Source organism: Wyeomyia smithii, chromosome 1 (assembly GCF_029784165.1).
Source record: "Wyeomyia smithii strain HCP4-BCI-WySm-NY-G18 chromosome 1, ASM2978416v1, whole genome shotgun sequence".
Lineage (NCBI taxonomy): Eukaryota > Metazoa > Arthropoda > Insecta > Diptera > Culicidae > Wyeomyia > Wyeomyia smithii.
The window spans coordinates 81,766,615-81,787,992 of record NC_073694.1 but is presented as its reverse complement, the minus strand read 5'-3'; the positions used below and the strand labels follow the sequence as shown (position 1 = coordinate 81,787,992).

The window sequence follows — 21,378 nt, the reverse complement described above, 5'->3', positions numbered from 1 at the left end:
CGTTCCGCTAGATTCCATTCCTGGCCCAGTGTGCAATCGAATGCGCTAACATTCGTGAAGAACTGCGTTTTTACGCCCCGCTTCGAGTGCTACGTCAACCTGATTTTTTCTGCAGCTCGAATCACCGCACTCTATATGGAATGAACAACCCATTGAATGTCTGTTGTAATTATTTTAATGATGAGACATATATATATTCGATTTTGGAGTGTCAAAATATCTGTACCAGTGGCGTCGGGTCCACCTGTGCAAAATACCCTATTCCCCAATATCCGGACATATGCAATTATCGAAATAGGATAACCTAAAAAAACAAGTAAGCGTAGTAGCGAAACCCTCCAATTTAAAGCATCGTATATCTACTTTGGTTCGATTTTCTTTTTTCATTTAAGGAGAGAACTTAAATGAATGTTTGGTGCACATGTGACGGAATCAGCCACGCGACGCCTCTGATCTGTATGATATTTATTTATGTGTAAGATGAAAGAATGATAAAAAAAATACATATACCTTTCTTTACAGCACTAGAAAAAAAATCCAAAATTTTGGTTGTCACCCGTTATCTTATATCTTATCTTCTTCTTCTTCTATATACATAAAAATAAGTCGCTGTCCGTATGTAGGGTGGCCACTCATTTTACATTTTCGAGTTGCCGCATTTTTCCCGACTTGTTCCCGCATGATTGCAAGAAATTCCCGATTGTCAAAAACGGTACCTAGGTTATGTTCTATCGACGGTTGAACGTCAATTTTTGAACCTTAAATTGGAAGTAATAGCGCATATCACTTCTACCGAATTTGCTCGGGACATTCTACACAAACAGTTGATTAGTTACATAAAATGCAACTTTTGCCTCTCCATTGTAGACAGGTTAAATATAATTTTTGCGATTTTCTCAAATTTGCAAATCTTCCATTCAGCAGTCAATAATCGTATTAGCTATTTTGTGCATTCATTATGTGTGTCTATCTGTCTTCTCGAAATATGATATAAGCATCGTTTTTATTCAACGCATAACAACCTATTAGGGGAACAACAACAAACAAAACAGCACTTCCGTTGTTCAAATCATCAGCAAAAGTCATGGAAAGTTGAGGGTGAACATAAAACTACTTAACCTAAGAGTAAAAAATATTTTGATTGAATTGATTATTTAGGGAACAAAACTTGTGACATGGCTTTGCGTTATTTATCTCAAATTAAAGATAATGTTATTTTACGTTCAGGAAAAATACTGCGATTTAACTGTACATATTTCGTTTATCACGCGTTACATAGATTCAAAACTTTTCAGATGTGAATTCACAACTTTTTCAGCATTTTGATTTGCATCTCTCTGGTCATCTGCCAATATCTTCAACTTGTTTGCATCCAGCGCTCAAAATGGTCAAGCTGATAAAAAAAGGACATTGGGGACTAACATTTCAAAATAAGTGATTTTAAAACCTAAAAAAATTACCTGGAAATCAGGAGTAAGATCTCAAATTATTATTTTTCAAATTAAAAGTCTTTTACTGCACGAACATGTCTTGCAGAAACCGTTGAAAAGGAAACAAATTTATTTTTCTTTTTTCTTTTAAACTATTCAAGAAAAATAATGTTTCCTGAAATTTTTCCAAATCCTTTTAATTAGGATTTTTTCTAAAGAATTTCAAGTTTTTATTTCTCCATGATCATCAATGTTTAGTTTACGTTATGCACTTTTAAAAAAATATAATAATATTTTTTAAAAATCAGCTCTTTGAAATGTTTAATTTAGAATATTTTTGATACTCAACTACTGCCAACAACTTTGTCGAAAACATCGCACCAATCAAACAAATCATTCTGGTTTCGAAAAAAAATCTTCATAAATTTTACTTTTTCCAGCATCGTGCTCTAAGGCCAGTTGCAAAACAAAAAGCATGTAAAAAGTCGTATGCAGCAACAAATAAAATAAATAAAATGTTTTCTTGAAAAATCTCGCAAACGATTATGGGGTTTTCTAAGAACATTTCTGATTGTATTTACATCAAAAATAGTTTTTTTTACAGTCAAATTGTGTAATTTACAGGAAAAATACGAATTTGAAATATGAACAAAAATTTGTTTTTCAAAAAAACCAAAAACAATATATGCTCTATTTTGTGGCAAGATAGTGATGTTTTTTCAATTAACTGCTCCGTATAGCAAGTTCGTCCCAAACCCAAAATTTCACCAGCATTTCTCCATAAACTTGCAACTTTCTATCCCCAATTCCTGACCAGTTTTCGACCCCGGTTTCAATTCAATTTGCCATCTTGAGAAGTCCCACAGAGTCCATTCAATTTTTATAGATAACACTAGATTTCGACGTTATATTATGCATTAAGTTGAAAATTGGAGTTGTCAACTAAAGGCATTCGATTTTTCTCGCATACCGTACATTATACCTCGGAATATACGTCGGAAGTAATGCGCTGTTTAGGAAATCAGAAGCGCTATACAGCGCACTACTTCCGACGTTAAGTATAATGTACGGTATGAGAGTAAAATTGAATGTCGCTAGTCGACAATTCCAATTTTCAACTTAATACATAATATGCTATTCTAAGACATTTGGTGTCAACATTTATTTCATTTGAAAAGCAGGACTGATAAAAGTAGTCAGCTGGTCAGCGGGTCAAAAAAAGTGAGTTGAAAAACGTGCTTTACAATAAGTATTTCGTCGTTTTTATATCACTTGTTTGTACTTTACAACCTTCAAAAGGGCATTACTCAAAAATGTACCGTACGATGATTTTGAAATTTTGACCAGACATTCTGGACGTCATAACGAATCGAATGGTGTACTCAAATTCTTTGGTGCATTTTTTTTATAATAACGGTCTGTGGGAGCACCGTAATCGACTATGAATGAAGTATATTGGAAATAAATATAAAACATTTTGAAAAAATTAAAATAAACAAAAAAACTCTCCCGACTAACGTTATACAAGTAAGAAGAGTGCAGAACATAAATTTATGACATTACCTAGCTTTGCTTTACTTGCTTACTACTTCCCCTTACTCGTCCAGAACCTTTACATGTTTCGTGTGAATGTCTGTAAACATTTTGAAAAAATTAAAATAAACAAAAAAACTCTCCCGACTAACGTTATACAAGTAAGAAGAGTGCAGAACATAAATTTATGACATTACCTAGCTTTGCTTTACTTGCTTACTACTTCCCACTACTCGTCCAAAACCTTTACATGTTTCGTGTGAATGTCTGTAATCTGTGGATATAGTATGCGATACAACATATAAAGTTGACAGACGATGGGAAGCAGAATTGCGGAAGCATATGAGAGAAAGACACGAAGGAATAGCTAGCGGATAAAAGTTACATTAATGAATGGCCGGTGTGAAAGCAGACGACCGACAGTACACTCTGACGAGCGAGCAAGTCTACACAAGCTCTTCTGTTCGACTGTATTTCAACGTGTAAACTGACTGAGAGGAGAGAACAACCTTGAACTTTTCATTAGGTTTTATTTTCGTACACATTCGCTTCTCCGTAAGTTTGCTGAGTGCTTTTTATAGTGGAATCGATTAAAACCATCTTCAAACTTTGTTGAGGCCGAGTCGAATGAACTGCAGCGAAATTCTGTTGTTATAGTGATACGATTAATTATTTTGTATGTGCAATATGTCATAGAATAACACAAAAAATGTATTGATTATGGAATACAAAATATTTTTTATGCATTATGAGAAAGTTTTATTGAAGCTGATTAAAATAGGTGATATCTCAAAACAAAACATGTCAAAATGTGATTAATATAAACGAACACATAATAAGTTAGGAATGGTTTTATATGCTTTATAAGTAGAAATCATACCGAAACGAGAATGAATTAATTAATAAAGTAGGACAGTTATAATCTTCTGACACGATTTTCGAAGGTATTCATCTTTATTCTTGCTTGCGGCCATATCAGACATTCGTAGGTACGTAAAGATAGATTCGACTGAATTGGAAAATGCTGTTCTCATTTACAAATAAGATAAATGAAGGAGCGTTCGAACGTTGATTCGAATTTCGAATTGATTCGAACGGAAATAAAAATGCGAATTTTCAATACTCTTCTACAATAGCTTAAATACACTAAGGTCGCTTTTTACGCGGGTTTTTTACGCGGATTCCGGAATTTACGCGGTTTTTTTTACGCGGATTCCGGAATTTACGCGGTATTTTTTTTGCCCGGATTTCGGTTTCCCTTCACTCGGAATGCAAAATTGACGATGTTTTTTTTACGCGGATTCCGGAATTTACGTGGTTTTCTTTTACGCGGATTCCGGAATTTACGCGGTTTGTTTACGCGGATTCCGGAATTTACGCGGTTTTTTTTACGCGGATTCCGGAATTTACGCGGCACGTATCCCCCGCGTAAAAACGCGACTTTAGTGTATACAAAATTTGTATGACATGATAATCATATGTACCAATTTGATAATCATATCCCTTGAATAATGTGATAATTTGCGTCGGACATTCGGTTCGAAGTTTGAAATTGAAATTTCGTAGGTGCCGGAATTGGAAGTCTAGTTTCGTGAAATTTCGTACGGAATTTAGCGAAATTCTACGAAAATTCTCTGCAATTTCATTCAGTTTTGAGAAAGTTTTGCGAAGTTAAACAAAATTATTCGAAGTCTCGCACAGCCTCGCTTTTAGTTACGTTTAATTTCTAGAGATAGAGATCAACGAAGCGGAGCATGTAAATGTTATCCGAATTCGGTTCCTCGTTAAAATATGCTCAGCCACTTCTAATTTGAAATGATGTGACGATGTGATTTACTCATCTATCATTTACAATACTCTGTTTACAAGGAAAAATCTCCCACGTTTCGTGAGCACCAACATGAAAGTTTGACCCTAATTGCATGTCATTGAATAAAGGTTAAATATGTCCAGAGACTTGCTGCCGTACTGGCTACGTCTTTCCAACTATTGGAGAACTGGAAAAGATATTTTGGTCCAACATTTACTTAAGAAGCCATAGATGAGGAAAAAAATAGATAGATTTACTTAAGAGACTCAACATGCCTTCATGAATGTTACGTGATAAGGGAAATGTTAGTAAGAAAGGGGAACCCTAAGATACATCTGTTAGATATTGCTGGTCGATAAAATAGGCCGGCCATAAATTGATGTCAGAAAACATAAAATGAGTATAACCTTGAATAAACTGAACTGATTTTCCTGAAAATTGGCGTAGGCCAGGATGTTGTCTTGGCTTGAGCATAAAACTGGAATTTCTTAACAAATATGAATTAATTAACTGTAAATGTAATAAATTTGACTATTTTTTTTCTAGTTGATTGAGAAAATTAAATAACGGATTTGGAAAACATGTCAATGAATACGAAATGTTCCATGTTCAACTGGTATAAAGTGCTTTTTTGGCACTTACTGAGAGTAAGAAATATAACGGTCAAATTAATTTTAAAATTTGGTCATCAAAACAAAACAAAAATTTCAACCAATATTTCATTTTAGACCTCGAATGACACAAGACTAAGAAGTTATACTTAAATTTAGCAAAAGTAATCACGGAGCAGTTTTATTTCAACTATTCATGAGAAGGGTAAAGCTGATCAATGTTACCCCACTGATCAATGATACCCCGTTTTACGGTATTTTTTAATCGAAACGCGGTGTTCAAACAACTTCAAGATTTTTCGAAGCTGCTTTTCTTTGAATACTTGACTGCGTTATCTTGTTCACAAGAAAAATATTGCTTCAATGCGGTTAAAGATTAACTTTTCCGACTTATGAAGAAAAGCATAAGTAGTGGTTCATGAATTATTCGATATCAAAATTTATGAAATTTATTTTTTCGAGTAGTCGGAATTTCTTAACGAAATTCGAAAAGTCGATATTCATTGCCACCCTAATGTTCATTTTTGCCATAATGCAATAATTAGCACACACTCCGTTGTTTTTACTCAATTCTGATTAAGATTAACTCAATTTGGTATTTATACGCAAAATGTCAAAAAGTGACTAATCACGATGGGTAATATCAACTCAGATTTTAACAATTACCATGTTTATTTTGTTTTGAGTTATCGTCCGAAGAACAGTTAGCATCGCTTTTTTTCATTGGCTAGCAGTAAGTATTTGTTCTGTCATTGAAACAACAATTTCCTATTAAATTATATTTCAAACAACATATAACAATATTCCTCAATCATTCCGTCCCGAACGCTCGGCAACTACGGACGCATTGAGTGGTTGTCTCGCTATAAAATCAAAGTTGCTGATTATCACAATCATTCATGATTCATCATCGTCGCTGCTCACTAGTGACTTGGTACTATAGCTGCAGCCTATCGCATCATCAAGTGCGAATAACAGTGCTCAATGAACTGTTTGGGTTTATTTTATTCTTTACTTCTTCTCCTGCTATTGTATCGCACTGAGTTACCACATTCGGCCACCCGAGAAAAAGTTACTCACCAGCAATTCGACTTATGGCCGAACGAAGCGAACGAATCTAATGAGGCGAACGAAGCGTCGGGACAAACCAATGACGTTTACGAGGAAAAAACACCGTTGGTTTTGGTGAGAAGAGATTCGTACAAGACCCAAACAATCGTCACCGCATAGGACGAGCAAGCGAATTCTCTGTTTATCGGATAGGGTATTCGATACATCTGAGAAGGGATGTATTCTTGACAGAATAAATTTTGCGGAATACAGTTTAGGGATTTGTTTAGATATTCGCACGTATGTTTTGAGATGTTTGAAAAAGAAAAAAATACATTTTAGGTTTCTAAAATTTACAATGAATTTAACAAAACTGAAAACATCGGTAAGGCACCGATATTATATTGCCCCTGTGACATCAGCCTATTCCTCCACAACATGCCTCAACTTTGTTTTTAACGCGCCGCAGTTCATCACTGCTAGACTCTTTTTATTTTTACAAACCACAACTACGCAGCACTGTTGGCTGAAGAAAGCTAATCGCTTCGGTTCACCCAGAAAAAAAAAGACCCGAAGAATATGACTGATGCGAATCATTCGATGCAAATGAAGTGAATGATACGAATGATCTGAGTATTGTGAGTGATAAGATTACCACAAAAAAAAACCTTTGTCTTCCACTCCTATTGATCTCATCGGGTCCGAAGTGAGGAAGAGAAAAAAAGCTTCTCATTCGTAAGTCACTCACGATGGCACGGGACGATCAACACGTTCGTTTCATTTATGAGTGCATGCTCTGTTGCCACTGTACTGAGTACTTCTGGTTGCAGACAACGTACTTGGGTGTAATGAAGCGATAATCAGCAACACTGTATAAAATCGCTACTATATAGTAAAAGTCGAAAAAGCATTGTTTACTCGGTCGCGTTTCAAAGAGTGCGAAGTGCGGTGTGAAGATAGACTGATAATCCGCAGTGAAGGTCATCCTGCTATTGTGCTTTAACCGTGTCGCTGCGAAGCTGCCCGTTCCAGCACCGAAAGACTCAGTGATTGTGCTATTGAAGACAACAAAGAAGAAGAGGTACGTGATTCTTTGCCACTGTATTGTTGCGCCAGTTTGAGCGCAATGGATGTGGATCCCTTAGCCCCCGATCCCCCGTCTCCAAACCCGCCCGACCCTGTCCCTCCTGTTCACTCCCTCTCTGTCACTGCTTTAGTCACTGTATAGTGTATGTACCCGCACGAGAAGTGGAGATCGACGGTGTAATAACCGATTCGAGTCTGTCTGTCGAGTGTTATCTGGGAAGAGGCACCGGTTGCTTCAAGAACTCCAATACTGAGGCGAAGATATTGGATTGTAAGCAATTACGGTCTATGTCGCTCGTCAGCGGTAAAAAAGTATACACTCCGTCAGACTCGTTTCGCGTTACGTTGACCGGATCTGCTCTCCCTAGCCACGTCTCGATCAACCGGGTTCGTCTGCTTGTGCGTTTGTATGTGCCCCGTGTTTTGGCACGATTGCACCAATTGCAAGCAGTTAGTTCATACAGCTGCCTACTGCTGCAATAAGGCACGGTGTGGCAAGTATGGGGAGACTCATGCGAATGATTCTTGCAGTGTAAACGCTGAAAAGTGTATTCACTGCGGAGAAAATCTGCATGAGCATTCCACATGCCCGGTGTACATGCAACGCAGAGATAAAATCAAGCGGTCTCTTAACGAGCGCTCAAAGCGCTCTTACGCTGAGATTCTTAAGAAGACCGTGACCACTTCTACCATAACATCGAACCCCTTTGATCTGCTGTCTTCGGATGAAACGAACTCTGACGATCCACCAGCAGAAACGACTTACGCCAATCCTGAGGAATCTAGAAAGAGGGAAAATATTTCCTCTCCTAAGTTTTCCAGGAAAGGCTCTAAGGTTTCTAAGGCCCTAAGATGGAATGAATAATACGAACAAATCTAAAAGTGCTGCGGAAAAGCCGAAACAAACTCCTCCTGGGCTTGCAAATTTAAAGTCCCAAACGGAGTTCCCAGCACTTCCTGGAATATCTAAAACCCCAGTTGTTCCTTTTGACTGGTGATTTTTCTGACATTGTGGACTGGATTTTTGAAACTTTCAATGAACCCGATCCAATTAAAATTTTACTTACAGCATTTCTCCCAACAGTTAGAACATTTTTTAAGCAGTTGACTGCTCAATGGCCCCTCCTTGCAGCGATCGTATCCTTCGATGGCTAATTCATCTGCTGATCTGAAGGATTCTATCTCTGTCTTACAGCGGAATTGTAGAGGTATTTTACCAAAAAGTGATTCATTTAAAGTTTTGATAAATAAAAACAAATGCGATGCATTTTCCCTTTGCGAAACTTGGATCTATCCTTCTGTTCGACGTCGGTACGGTTTGATTGCACATGGAAGGTAATCCTTGATCCTCACGGTAGTGGCCATTTGCCTATTCTAATTTCAATTACTAACAGGTCAACTCGCACGCGACCAATTGATATTCCGTATGACCTCACACGGAATATCAATTGGAAGTTATACGAGCAAATGGTTTTAGAAGCTGTAGACTCGATTTAACATCATCCACCACTTGAATAATATAACCTCCTTGCGGGCTTGATTCTCAACGCCGCGTTGCAAGCCCAAACGAAGAAATATCCCGGCGTAACGATCAAAGAACCGCCACCCACTCCGTGGTGGGACAAAGAGTGCTCCGATGTCTACACGCAAAGATCCGACGCGTATCTGAACTTCCGGGATACAGACAATGCCGACGACTTTAAACGTTTTTCGTAGCTTGATACCAAGTTTAAAAGTTTGGCTAAAGCAAAGAAACGCGGATATTGCCGTCGGTTCGTGAACGAGACGTCGAGGGAGACATCGATGAGCACTCTTTGGAACACAGCCTGAAGAATGCGAAATCGCCCAACGGTCAACGAAAGCGAGGAGTCTTCAAGTAGGTGGATATTTCATTTTGCCAGGAAAGTATGTCAGGACTCTGTTCCTGCGCAAAACTTCGTTCGCGATGCGTCTCCGGGCCACGACGCGATAGAATCACCTTTTACGATGGCAGAATTTTCAGTTGCCCTCCTGTCCTGTAACAATAACGCACCTGGATTAGATAGAATCAAATTCAACTTGTTAAAGAAGCTACCCGGCAATGCCAAGAGGCGCTTGTTGAACTTGTTCAGTAAGTTCCTAGAGCAAAACATTGTATCGCAGGATTGGAGGCAAGTGATTGCCATCCAAAAACCGGGAAACCAGCTTCTGATCACAACTCTTATAGGCCGATTGCAATGCTATTCTATATCCGGTAATTGTATCTGGAAAAAATGATACTACATCGCATAGACCATTGGGTCGAATCAAATGGTCTACTATCAGATACTCAGTTTGGCTTCCGCCGTGCCAAAGGGACGAATGATTGTCTTGCGTTGCTTTCAACAGATATTCAGCTGGCGTATGCACGCAAAGAACAAATGGCGTCAGCGTTCTTGGACTTTAAGGGGGCTTTTGATTCCGTTTCAATTGACATTCTTTCGGGTAAACTCCACCGACAAGGATTTTCACCAATTTTAAACAATTTTTTGCATAATTTGCTGTCCAAAAAGCATATGCATTTTACACATGGTGATTTGCAAGGACCATTGCAAGATACCTTGGACAATTTGTCTGCTTGGGCTTTACAGCTAGGTATTCTCTCCGGAGAAGACTGAAATAGTAGTTTTTTCTGGGAAGCATGAACCTGCTCAGCTCCAGCCACAATTAATGGGTAAAACGATTTTTCAGGTTTTGATACACAAGTATCTTGGTGTCTGGTTCGACTCTAAAGGCACTTGGAGTTGTCACATTAGGTATCCGAAGAAAAAATGTCAACAAAGAGTGAATTTTCTTCGTACAATAACCGGATCATGGTGGGGAGCCCACCCAGGAGACCTTATAAGGCTTTACCAAACAACGATATTGTCTGTGATTGAGTACGGGTGTTTCTACTTCCGCTCCGCAGCAAACACACATTTGATCAAACTGGAGCGAATACAATATCGTTGTTTGCGTATCGCCTTAGGTTGCATGCAGTCGACCCATACGATGAGTCTGGAGGTCTTAGCTGGAGTTCTACCATAAAAAAACCGCTTCTGGAGCCTGTCTTCTCGTATTCTTATCAGATGTGAGGTCTTGAACCGTCCTGTGATTGAAAATTTTGAAAGGGTAATCGAACTCAATTCTCAAACCCATCTTATGACATTGTATTTCAATCACATGTCCCAGAATATTAACCCTTCTTCGAATATTCCGAATCGTGTCAACTTATTAAATACTTCTAATTCTACTGTGTTTTTCGATACATCCATGATAGACGAAACTCGTGGAATCCCGGATCATTTACACGTGCAGCAGATTCCAAAAATTTTTCCAATAAATATCGTAACATCAACTGTGACAACATGTTCTACACTGACGGATCACTTCTCGAGGGGTTCACTGGCTTCGGTATCTTCAATAACAATTTAACCATCTCCCATAAGCACGATAATCCTGCGTCTGTCTACGTCGCAGAATTAGCTGCAATTCAGTACACCCTAGCAAAAAATGACCACGGACCATTATTTCATCTTTACGGACAGTCTCAGCTCTATTGAGGCTCTCCAATCAATGAAAGATGTTGAGCACTCTCCGTATTTCCTGGGGAAAATACGGGAGCATTTGAGTGCTTTATCAGAAAAATCTTCTCAGATTACCTTAGTGTGGGTCCCTTCTCACTGCAATGAAAAAGCGGACTCTTTGGCTAAGGTGGGCGCAACAAACGGTGAAATTTATGAAAGACCAATTGCTTTTAATGAATTTTTTCGCACTTGTACGTCAGAATACGATCATCAGTTGGTGTAGAGGGGAACTGGGAAGGTGGTTACATTCCATTAACTCCAAGGTATCGACGAGCCCGTGGTTTAAGTGGTTAGTTGTAGGTCGAGATTTCATTTGCATGATGTCTCGGCTTATGTCCAATCACTATAGATTTTATGTGCATCTCCGTCGTATTAGGTTCGGGGAAAGTGGTATCTGTGCCTGTGGTGAAGGTTATCACGACATAGAGCACGTTGTTTGGTCATGCCATGTACACCGTGACGCCAGGTCTAAATTAATAATTTCCCTCCGGGCCGAGGGTAGAGGACCATCTGTTCCTGTTCATGATGTCTTGGCGAGTCGTGACCTACCCTACATGTTACTTAATACATTTTCCTGAAATCCATCCATGCTCCAGTCTAGTCCCATTCCTTTCCACCCAGATTCAACAATACCGCAAGAATACGTCGTAGACCTCGATTTTGGAATCAGCAACTGAACCCCACACGAATCCGCCAGGGCCAGAAAACCCGAGGTCTTCCGTGGTATCTTGGCTCAGCGGCACACACTATATGGCTACTTGAACACCAACGAACCATAACCAGCAACTAGACCCCGCACAATACCTACAGGACCCAAGGATTATGAGCCCCTGGCCCAGCTCATAACATCGTGGCTCAGCAGAACAAATCCATACATGCTGCATATTCATGGACATTCGACGATCATCAGACGACCATTCAACTCTGACTGATTGAATAATACATGCTAGTTTTAAGATAGACTTATTTTCAGCTCGTAGTCGGCAGCGAGAATAAAAAATTTGTTTTTAGATTTGAGGTCATCAGATATAATTGGCGCCGTTAAATATTAAATTGTATTTGTGCCGTGTCAAATAAATGATATGTGAAGAAAAAAAAATTCCACAATAAGTTCAGCTAAACGGCAGTATCGTAGAAGGTTTGGAAATATATAAATCAACTCTTATTGGGGGTATTATTGATGAATTCGCTGCAATCACCATGTGCCGCATTCAATGAAACCATCAAGGCAGAAGACACGGTAGTGATTTAAATAACATTTGTAAGATTTCAATGTGAAATAAACATAAGTTTTTGATTGTTTTTAAACTATTTCTCTATTAGGTCATATTTACAAATAAACACAAACATCAAATTCTATCATTTTACTCGAACTGGGTAAACTCTACTCATTTTCATTAATTTCTGGTTCGCATATGCAGAGTAAGTTTTACTCAGTTTTTGACGTACGGAAGCTGTACTCAAAAGTGAGTAATCTCAGTTTTATGATCATACGGTTCGTAAATATTTCATAAAGGGTTGGACTAGTTATTGGAGCCAGAGAATGCGTTTGCTTTAACCCTCGCGGGGTGGCTACTCAAAACTCGAAATAAAAATCCCGGTTTTCTCCCGGTTCGCTCAAATATTTTTCCCGTTTAATTGTACTTCTGAATTATGTATTATGCCACTTTGGCTTCTATTGTTTTAATAGTATGGGCCGTGGCATTCTTCTTCCGGGCCTCTTCATCATGATATGACTGCTCCTTCTTTTTTGCCTTCAACGATTCGGTGACTTGGTGGTATCAATTTTGTGTCTTCCACCGACATCCTGTACTGCATCGTGCACCAAGCGCTGCGCTACAAGTCTTTCCTCTTTTAGATTCATGACTACGCACTCCTAGTTAACGAAGAAACTTCGCTTCAACGTGGCATTGCCATGCGATAGAATCAAAATCTTCTTGATAAACCGATAAAGTGAGAAAAGTTTTTGTCTGAACCAGCTATCAGATCTCTACAAAAAGTATCAAGGCGCTTCTCGCTACGACGGTAGGAAGTCAGCAATGTCTTTGTCGAATGCATACTCAATAGTTGTGAGTATTCTTGGCGACATGTATCAGTTGCAGTTTTCCCGCGAGATTATCTTTGTGAACCATTTGCTCTAGGCGAAATTCGAGCCGTTTGACTGCTACTTTCGGGGAGCTTACCATGGTCAAGTTAGCTTCCAAGAGGAAAATGAACAAAAACAAAAACTGATATTTGCACTGTAGGAAATGAGTTGAATATACCGTCAACCGGGGTGAGATTGCGCCATCCAGCCCCGTGACTTGTCAGCCATCTTTGCCGGGTCAGAAATGGCCGCCAGCTACACCTAAGATGGCAGCCCCATCAGCAAAATGTAGGTATCGCGACCCTGGTAAGGTAGCATACCGAAACCTTTCTTCAACCACGAACAACGAATTTAGAAATACGGAACGGATCAATCGGCAAAGACCTAGGCTACGAACACGGAAAAAGATTAAGGTAAACGATTGGAAATTGGGTACTTGGAACGTCCTATCTCTCAATGAACCGGCGCGGGCTGGCTTGCTTGCTCGAGAACTACAGCGGCAGGGAGTCGAAATCGCAGCGATTTAGAAGGTTCGGTGGCCAAATTCCGGAAAAAGGGAATTCCGTGCAGTAGACCCTATTGCACGCACTTCTTTCAAGTACCACATCTACTACAGTGGCGGCAAAGCAGCGGAACGGGGCGTCGGTTTCGTAGTGCTGGGAAATCAGAAAACAAGAGTCATCCGGTGGAGGCCCGTAGATGACCGTATATACGTGTTGAGGATTAAGGGCAAATTCTTCAACTACAGTTCGATCAACACCTACGCACCGACAAACGACAAATTTTATGAAGTCAAAGATGAGTTCTATGACATGCTTGAGCGAATCTATGACGAGTGCCCAAAACACGACGTAAAAGTCGTCTTCGGAGACGCCAACGCACAGGTTGGGAGGGTGGAATTCTTCCGTCATTGGAAGGTATACCCTCCACTCGTCAACCAATGAAAACGGCCGGAGGCTGATAAACTTTGCCGCGGCCAGAGGAATGGCCAGATGTAGCTCCCATTTTCCAAGTTTGAATATTCGGAAAACACACCTGGAGGCATCCAAATGGAGAAACCTGCTCTCAGATCGATCACGTACTGATTGACGGTCGGCACTTTTCGGATGTTACTGATGTTAGGTCTTCTCGGGGACCAAACATTGACTCTGACCATTGTCTCGTCGTTTGTAAGATTCGCGCACGGTTGTAAACGTGCTGAAATCTCGCACAAAGAGGACGACGCATTTCAACATTCAGCGGTTGAAAGCTGATGGCGTGGCAGCAGAATACGCCAGAGAGCTGGATCAACGGATCGCAGAACAGCAGGAGGAAGGAGTGGAAGACATAAATGGGCTGTGGAGCAGTATCCACGGCACCATCGAAGCGACTGCGAGAGAGGTGGTTGGTACGACGCGTGGATGACAGCCTAATGGCTGGTTTGATGCCGAGTGCCAGGAAGCAACAGATGAGAAGAAACGTGCCAGGAGCCGCATTCTCACTGCGACTACGCTTCAGAACAGAGAGAGGTACAGGGGGGCAAGAGCTGCCGAAAATAGAACCTGCCGTCGGAAGAAGCGCGAGTACGAGGAGCAGGTGCTCGCCAGCGCAGAGGACAGCTATGCTCAAAACGACGTGCGGAGGACGGTATCCCGGCCGAACTTCCAAAAGCGGGAAGCGAGCGGCTGTACTATGCGATCCACCAGATAATACTAAGGATCTGAGCGGATGAACAGATGCCGAACGACTGGTTGGAAGGCCTCATATGCCCTATCTATAATAAGGGTCATCGATTGGATTGTGGCAACTATCGAGGCATAAAGTGCTCTCCCGTATCCTGTTCTTCAGATTGAGACCGTTAACGGAATACTTTGTTGGCGAATACCAGGCTGGTTTTCGACAATGGCGTTCTACGACGGATCAAATCTTCACCCTGCGACAGATCCTCGATAAGTTCCGGGAGAACAACTTACCGACTCACCATCTGTTTGGGGATTCCAGGGCGACATGCGACTCAGTGAGAAGAAACGAGCTGTGGCAGATCATGCTGGAACACGGTTTCCCTACGAAACTAATTAAGCTGAGTCGTATGACGCTGGAGGGATCGAAATCGTGCGTGTGGATAGCTGGCTAGACATCAGCCGCGTTCGTAACGTTGGATGGACTGAAGCAGGGGTATGCGCTCTCCAACTTGCTGTTCAACATCGCTCTTGAAGGTGCAGTACGAAGAGCAAACGTGGGAAGAAACGGTACGATCATCACGAAATCTCACATGCTTCTTGGTTTTGCGGTTTTGCGTTTTGCGGAGGCCTTCGTACCTTTTAAGAGGGAAGCAGCGAAATTGGGACTTGTTATTAACTCTGCCAAAACGAAGTACATGGTAGTTGGCAGAGAGCATGGGAGTCCCCGTGGTGTTGGTGCTGAGGTGGAGATAGATGGGAAACGATTTGAAGTGGTTGACGAATTCGTTTATCTTGGTACGCTTGTGACATGTGACAACGATATGAGCCGTGAATTGAAACGACGAGTTGCAGCTGCGAACAGGGCCTTCTACGCACTACGTCACCACCTAAGGTCCCGTACTTTGCAAACTCGCACAAAACTAGCGCTGTATAGGACGCAGATACTCCCGGTGGCCCTTTACGGACATGAAGCATGGACGCTGAAGGAAGCTGATTGACGAGTGCTCGGAGTTTTTGAGCGTAAAGTTCTGCGCTCGATACTTGGCGGTAAACTAGAAGATGGAGTACGGCGCAGACGCATGAACCACGAGTTGTACCAGGTATACAAACATGCTGATATAAAAACAATATCGCACGCTTAGCCTTGGGGCTAATAGCGGTCTCGATCAACTAGATTAGTTGAGAGAATTCGTTATCGATATTGTTTTTGGCACATTTTGTATGTGTGGGATAAGTACAACGATACACCGTGCCCCAGTGCTGAGCCGAGAAAATTTCCAGCTCGAAAAGATCCTCGACTCGATCGGGAATCGAACCCGATATCACAATCGTGTGTGAGAGCTAGCCGACCGACATCGCTAACCACAGAGCCACGGGGACCACGACATGCTGATATAGTGAAGGTAATACAGCGGGGCAGGCTTCAGTGGACTGGACATCTGGCCAGAATGCCTGACAAGAGAGCCGCCAAAACTCTCTTAAGTAAAGAACCAGCCGTCGACTCCGTGGTGGGCCTCGCACGCGGTGGATGTGCGCGATGGAAGAAGATGCACGATCTGCTGGTGTAAGAGGAGACTGGAGAACGGCTGCCCAAGACAGAAGAAGCTGGACATCTCTAATTCGTTCGGCCCTAGACCGGTGAACGGTCCGTTGGCCAATAAAGTAAAGTAAATGCTAAATTTGGATTGTGTGTCACAATAAGTCTCATTTACCTATAAAACAACTTTTAGCTCAATTTGGAATCAATTTCTGCTTTGGTCTTTTCTTTTATTTTGATTATTCAATAATTAGAACCAAATTTACAATCATTTTGATTTTTTGTTTCAACTGGTTTTCAAAAGTACTTTCCTTTTTTTGTATAGAAAAGGTTCTAACCGGTTCCGGAAAAGTTTTCTAATTCCTTTCATTTTTTATTTTTCTTGTGCGTTTTTAATCTTTTTTTGTTTATTCCCATAACGTGTCACTTAGAGTTATATTCAATTTTTTTCTCTCTAGCTTCTACCGGATTTTTGGAAAGATTTTTTGCATCAACTTTTGTATGATTTCTTCCTACCTTTCAGTGACATTCTAAAGCTTTTTTTAGGTTAATTTCGCAATCTTTGTTGACTGTTCAATCCTTTTTGATCTTTTATTTGATTTTTTCGATCGGTTTACAACTTTGTTAGGAATTATTTTTGTTTTGGCCATTTCGTGGTTTCACGAATTTTTTTAAATTAGTTGTAACTATTTTCTGTTTGGTTTCCAATTCTGTTTTGCTAGAAGTTATTTTAGAGCAGATTTTGAAGTTTATTTATTATTTTGCTCGGGTTAAGAAGTGTTACCAATCAATCAATCAAGAAGTGTTACCAATACCAATCAATATGCTTTATAAAATGTGATACCGTAAACTGGGGAGACTTTGAACAGCGGGGTGACTTTGATCACTCTTCCTCTCTTTTGAAGTTGTGATAAAAAGCGCTCGAAGAGCTTGATATTTGTCGTTATCTTCACTGATTGTGTTTACATATGGGTCATTCCATACGAAGTGACCACGAAAAGGCACAAACTTGGACACGACCATCACAGATTTTGCTCAAAGTTGGGAGAATTATTCATCTACTGTCACTTTGGAAAAATCCCAATTTTGGTGTCGGTTGGAATACCCCCCGCTCTGTGGGACCCCCCTGTTTATTGCAAAGTCACGCATTTTTTGTTACAAACCTCTATTTTCTTTTTCTTACAATTCATAGACGTAAGATGTCCGAAAAATACTGATAGATGATTTTTGAAGAAAATAAACCAAGTAATCCAGAAAAAAAATAAGTTTTGACCGGAAGTGTTGCCAGATAAATTATTTTTGTATTTGAAAACTAAATTTACATTTTGCGGCAAATGCAGCCATATTGATTTTAAATTTGATAATTTCATCGTGTTCTTTGGAAAATTTCACATAAGAGACAACTATCATCCCGAGGTAATATGAGCCAGTCTCGAGATATAACAGTTTTACGAATAAACTCATTTAAGTCGTTTTAGATTGTTCAAATTTGTTAAAGCAGCAAAGTTTTACTCTTTATCCATCAAAGCAATGAAGTGATCAAAGTCACCCCGGAATTATGATTGATGTGAACATTTCAAACCACCTTTAAAAACAGCTGAACTGTTGCTAAACTTTTGAAGTGATGACTGGATCTTGCTCAGTACTCATTTTGAAAATATCAAACAATTTGGTATTCAGTGCATTCTTAAAATATTTAAGATATATTCAAAAAAGTGATCAAAGTCACTTGTGTTGTTTTTCAGTAGTACAATCTACGTTGCCAGTGATACTGCCGGTTGCTGGTTGAATTTATATGTCATGGGACAATATATGCGAGTGCTATTGAAATGTACTCGCATATTTTGTCCCATATTGTTTTTTTTTCAAGTTATGTAACGGAAAATCAATTCCACCCGTGGTTTTTTGTTCTCAACGTTAAACTTGTGGTGCCATGAAACTGTCCTGGTCATTGGTAACTGTTTTAAATAACTGGAAATCAGAAAATTCACGGATAATGTTAAATCGCCGTTTTCACAACATGTTGTTTTACATTATGGGACAGTTATCCGGGTACCGTCATGTCATACGAACGAGTAATCTCTCAAACTTACAAATAACAAACTTCATAACAATTTGATATGCGGCTCAAAAGTTATAAAAAGAAAAGAAAATTTTAAAGACTATTTGAAACTATACCTGCTTTGATCGATATATGTGGCCTGAACATAATTTAAATGTGGTGTCGTACTATTTGAACGTTCCAAGTTCATTGATTCCTTGCGATGTGTTTAAAGTCTGCAAATGCACGACGAATCGGCCATAGGATATGATCAAAGTCAAATAACAAATCGTTTGAAATGATTGGTTTTATCGAAATGACAACATCTTTGACTTTTGGTTTCTGTACATCGCCTTAATCCTGAATATATTCATATTGGGTGGTATTCGGTCATATGCAGCAGATTTTCTGGCATCAATCTGACACCGGAAATACCCATATTGGGAGGTATTTAGTTATTTTGGTTGTTTTCCAGAAACTAAAAGTGGTCGTCTTTAAATTCAAAATTGTGTCTAGGGTCAATGTTTGGTTTCTATGCATCATCTCGATTACGAAAATATCCATATTGAGTATTATTCGGTCATTTTCGACTGTTGCCTAGAAGTTGCCATTGAGCAATTCAAAATGGTGCCTGACGTCAATTGTTCGCTTATTGCATCATTCTAGTTCCAGAGATACTCACATTGGATGGTATTTGGTTATTTTAGGCTGTTTTTCACTAACCGGAAGTCGCCGTCTTGTATTTCAAAATGGTATTTAAGATAATTTCTGGCCTCTGAGCTTCATTCTGGTTGTAGAAACATCCATATTGGGTGTTATTCGATCATTTTCGGCTGTTTCCCAGGAACCGGAAGTCGCCAACCTAGAATCCAAAATGAGGTCTGTGGTCGATTTCAGCTGCTGTGTATCATTCTAGATCCGGAGATACTCATATTGGGTGGTATTTGGCCACTTTGGGCTGTTTTTCAGAAACCGAAAGTCGTCATTTTGGACTTTAAAATTGCCTGTGAAATCAATTTCTGTCATCTGGGCGTGATTCTGATTCCGCAAACATTCCTATTGAATGTTATTGGCTCATTTCCGGCTGTTTCCCAGACACCGGAAGTCACCACCTTAAAATTCAAGATTGTGTCTGTGATCAATTTTTAGCTTCTGTGCATCTGTTTGGTTCCGGAGATACTCATATATAATGGGAATCGTCCATTTCAGGCTGTTTTCCAGAAACCGGAAGTTGCCATCTTACAATTCAAAATGTTGTCTGAAGTCGATTTGTGGCTCCAGTGCATCATTACGATTCCGAAAATACCCATTTTGGGTGGTATTTGGTCGTTTGCCGATGTTTTCCCGAAATGGCGGAAGTCGCCATTTTGGATTTCATAATGGTATCTGTGGTCGATTTGAGCTCCTGTGTATCACAATTTCTGGATATTGAACGTCATACTGGTTAAAGAAACACTCATATTGGCTGGTATTTGGTCATTTTCAGCTTTTTTTCAGAAACCGGAAGTCGCCATCATAGAATTCAAAATGGTATCTGTGGTCGATTTGAGCTCCTGTGTATCATCCTAGATCCGGATATTTTAAGTAAATTCAATTTTCTATCTTCATTACTACATGTACTCCATAAACAAAAATTAAAAATAGCATGACTTTGCTTAGAGTCGAAAAAAGAAAAGTAATAAAGTTTGTGACGTAAGTCGATGTTGCTGCTGGTAGAGATGGCAACTCGCTGGCACGTTTCTATCTCTCACACTGAGAAGTCATGTTGCCTGAGGTCAATTATGGAACATATTTGTTACCACTAAAAACATTCACCTGCCAAATATGGTTCCATTTAGTTGATTAGTTCGCGAAATGTGCAGAAATTTGTGCAGAAACAAGTGCTTCCAGAAGAGGGAGGGGCGTCGAACCATTATGGACATATTTGTTACCTCTAGAAACATTCACATACCAAATTTGGTTGTATTTTCTTAATTGGTTCTTGAGCTGTGCGAAATTTGTTTCATTTGTATGGGATCCCTCCCTTATAGAAAAGGTAGGGGTGTCAAAACATTATGGACATATGTTTTACCACTAAAAACATTTATCTGCCAAATTTGGTTCCATTGAGTTGATTAGTTCTCGAGATATGCAGAAATTTGTGTTTCATTTGTATGGAACCACACCTTTCCAGAAAAAATAGGGGTGTCCAACTGTTATAGACATGTTTGTTACCCCTTGAAACATCCACATGCCAAATTCGGTTCCACTTACTTGGTTTGTTCTTGAGTTGTGCAGAAATTTATGTTTCATTTGTATGGGACCCCTCTCTTTCAGAAGAGGGAGGGGTCTCAAACTATCATAGGAACCTTTATCGGCACCAAAAACCCCTACATACAAATTTTCACGTCGATCGGTTTGGTAGTTTTCGAGCCTATATGGACCAGACAGACAGACCGGACTGCATTGTATAGATCAAAACATCAATTTTTTAGAACCTAAAGAGTGAATATACATTTACTGGATTGAAGCGTTCATGCAAATCTATTTTTACAAATAATAAGTTTGAATGAGAAAGGCTGAGTCTGACCGCTAGGTGGATTAATTTAGGTTTTTTGTCAAAAGATCGAAATTTTCCAAACCTAACTTGAGTACACCGTTAGAATACAAATATTTGAAAAAATTATGACATTTCTCCATCCTACAGGTTCTACCAAAAATAGATAACAAAACAAGCTTTTTTGGAAAAATTGAAAAAAGAAAGGTTTTTTTTTTAATTAAAATTTTGTGCTCATTTAGATTTTGTTTTGCAGTCAAAGTTGTATAATTTAATAAGGCGTTGCTATACCCATGCAATTCATTTTCGGACAATTCACTATGTAATCTTCTCAGTTCCAATGCTTGAAATAAAATGAATGTATTGATACAGTATGCATTTGGCCTAGTGATAAATCAAATAATAAAAAGTTT

General features: G+C 39.6%; 1 protein-coding gene across 5 annotated transcripts in view; it reads right to left on the bottom strand.

Moving 5' to 3' along the window:
* LOC129719195 (uncharacterized) overlaps positions 1-21,378 on the bottom strand; it is a 218,412-nt gene that overhangs the window by 61,577 nt on the left and 135,457 nt on the right. The window lies entirely within an intron of this gene.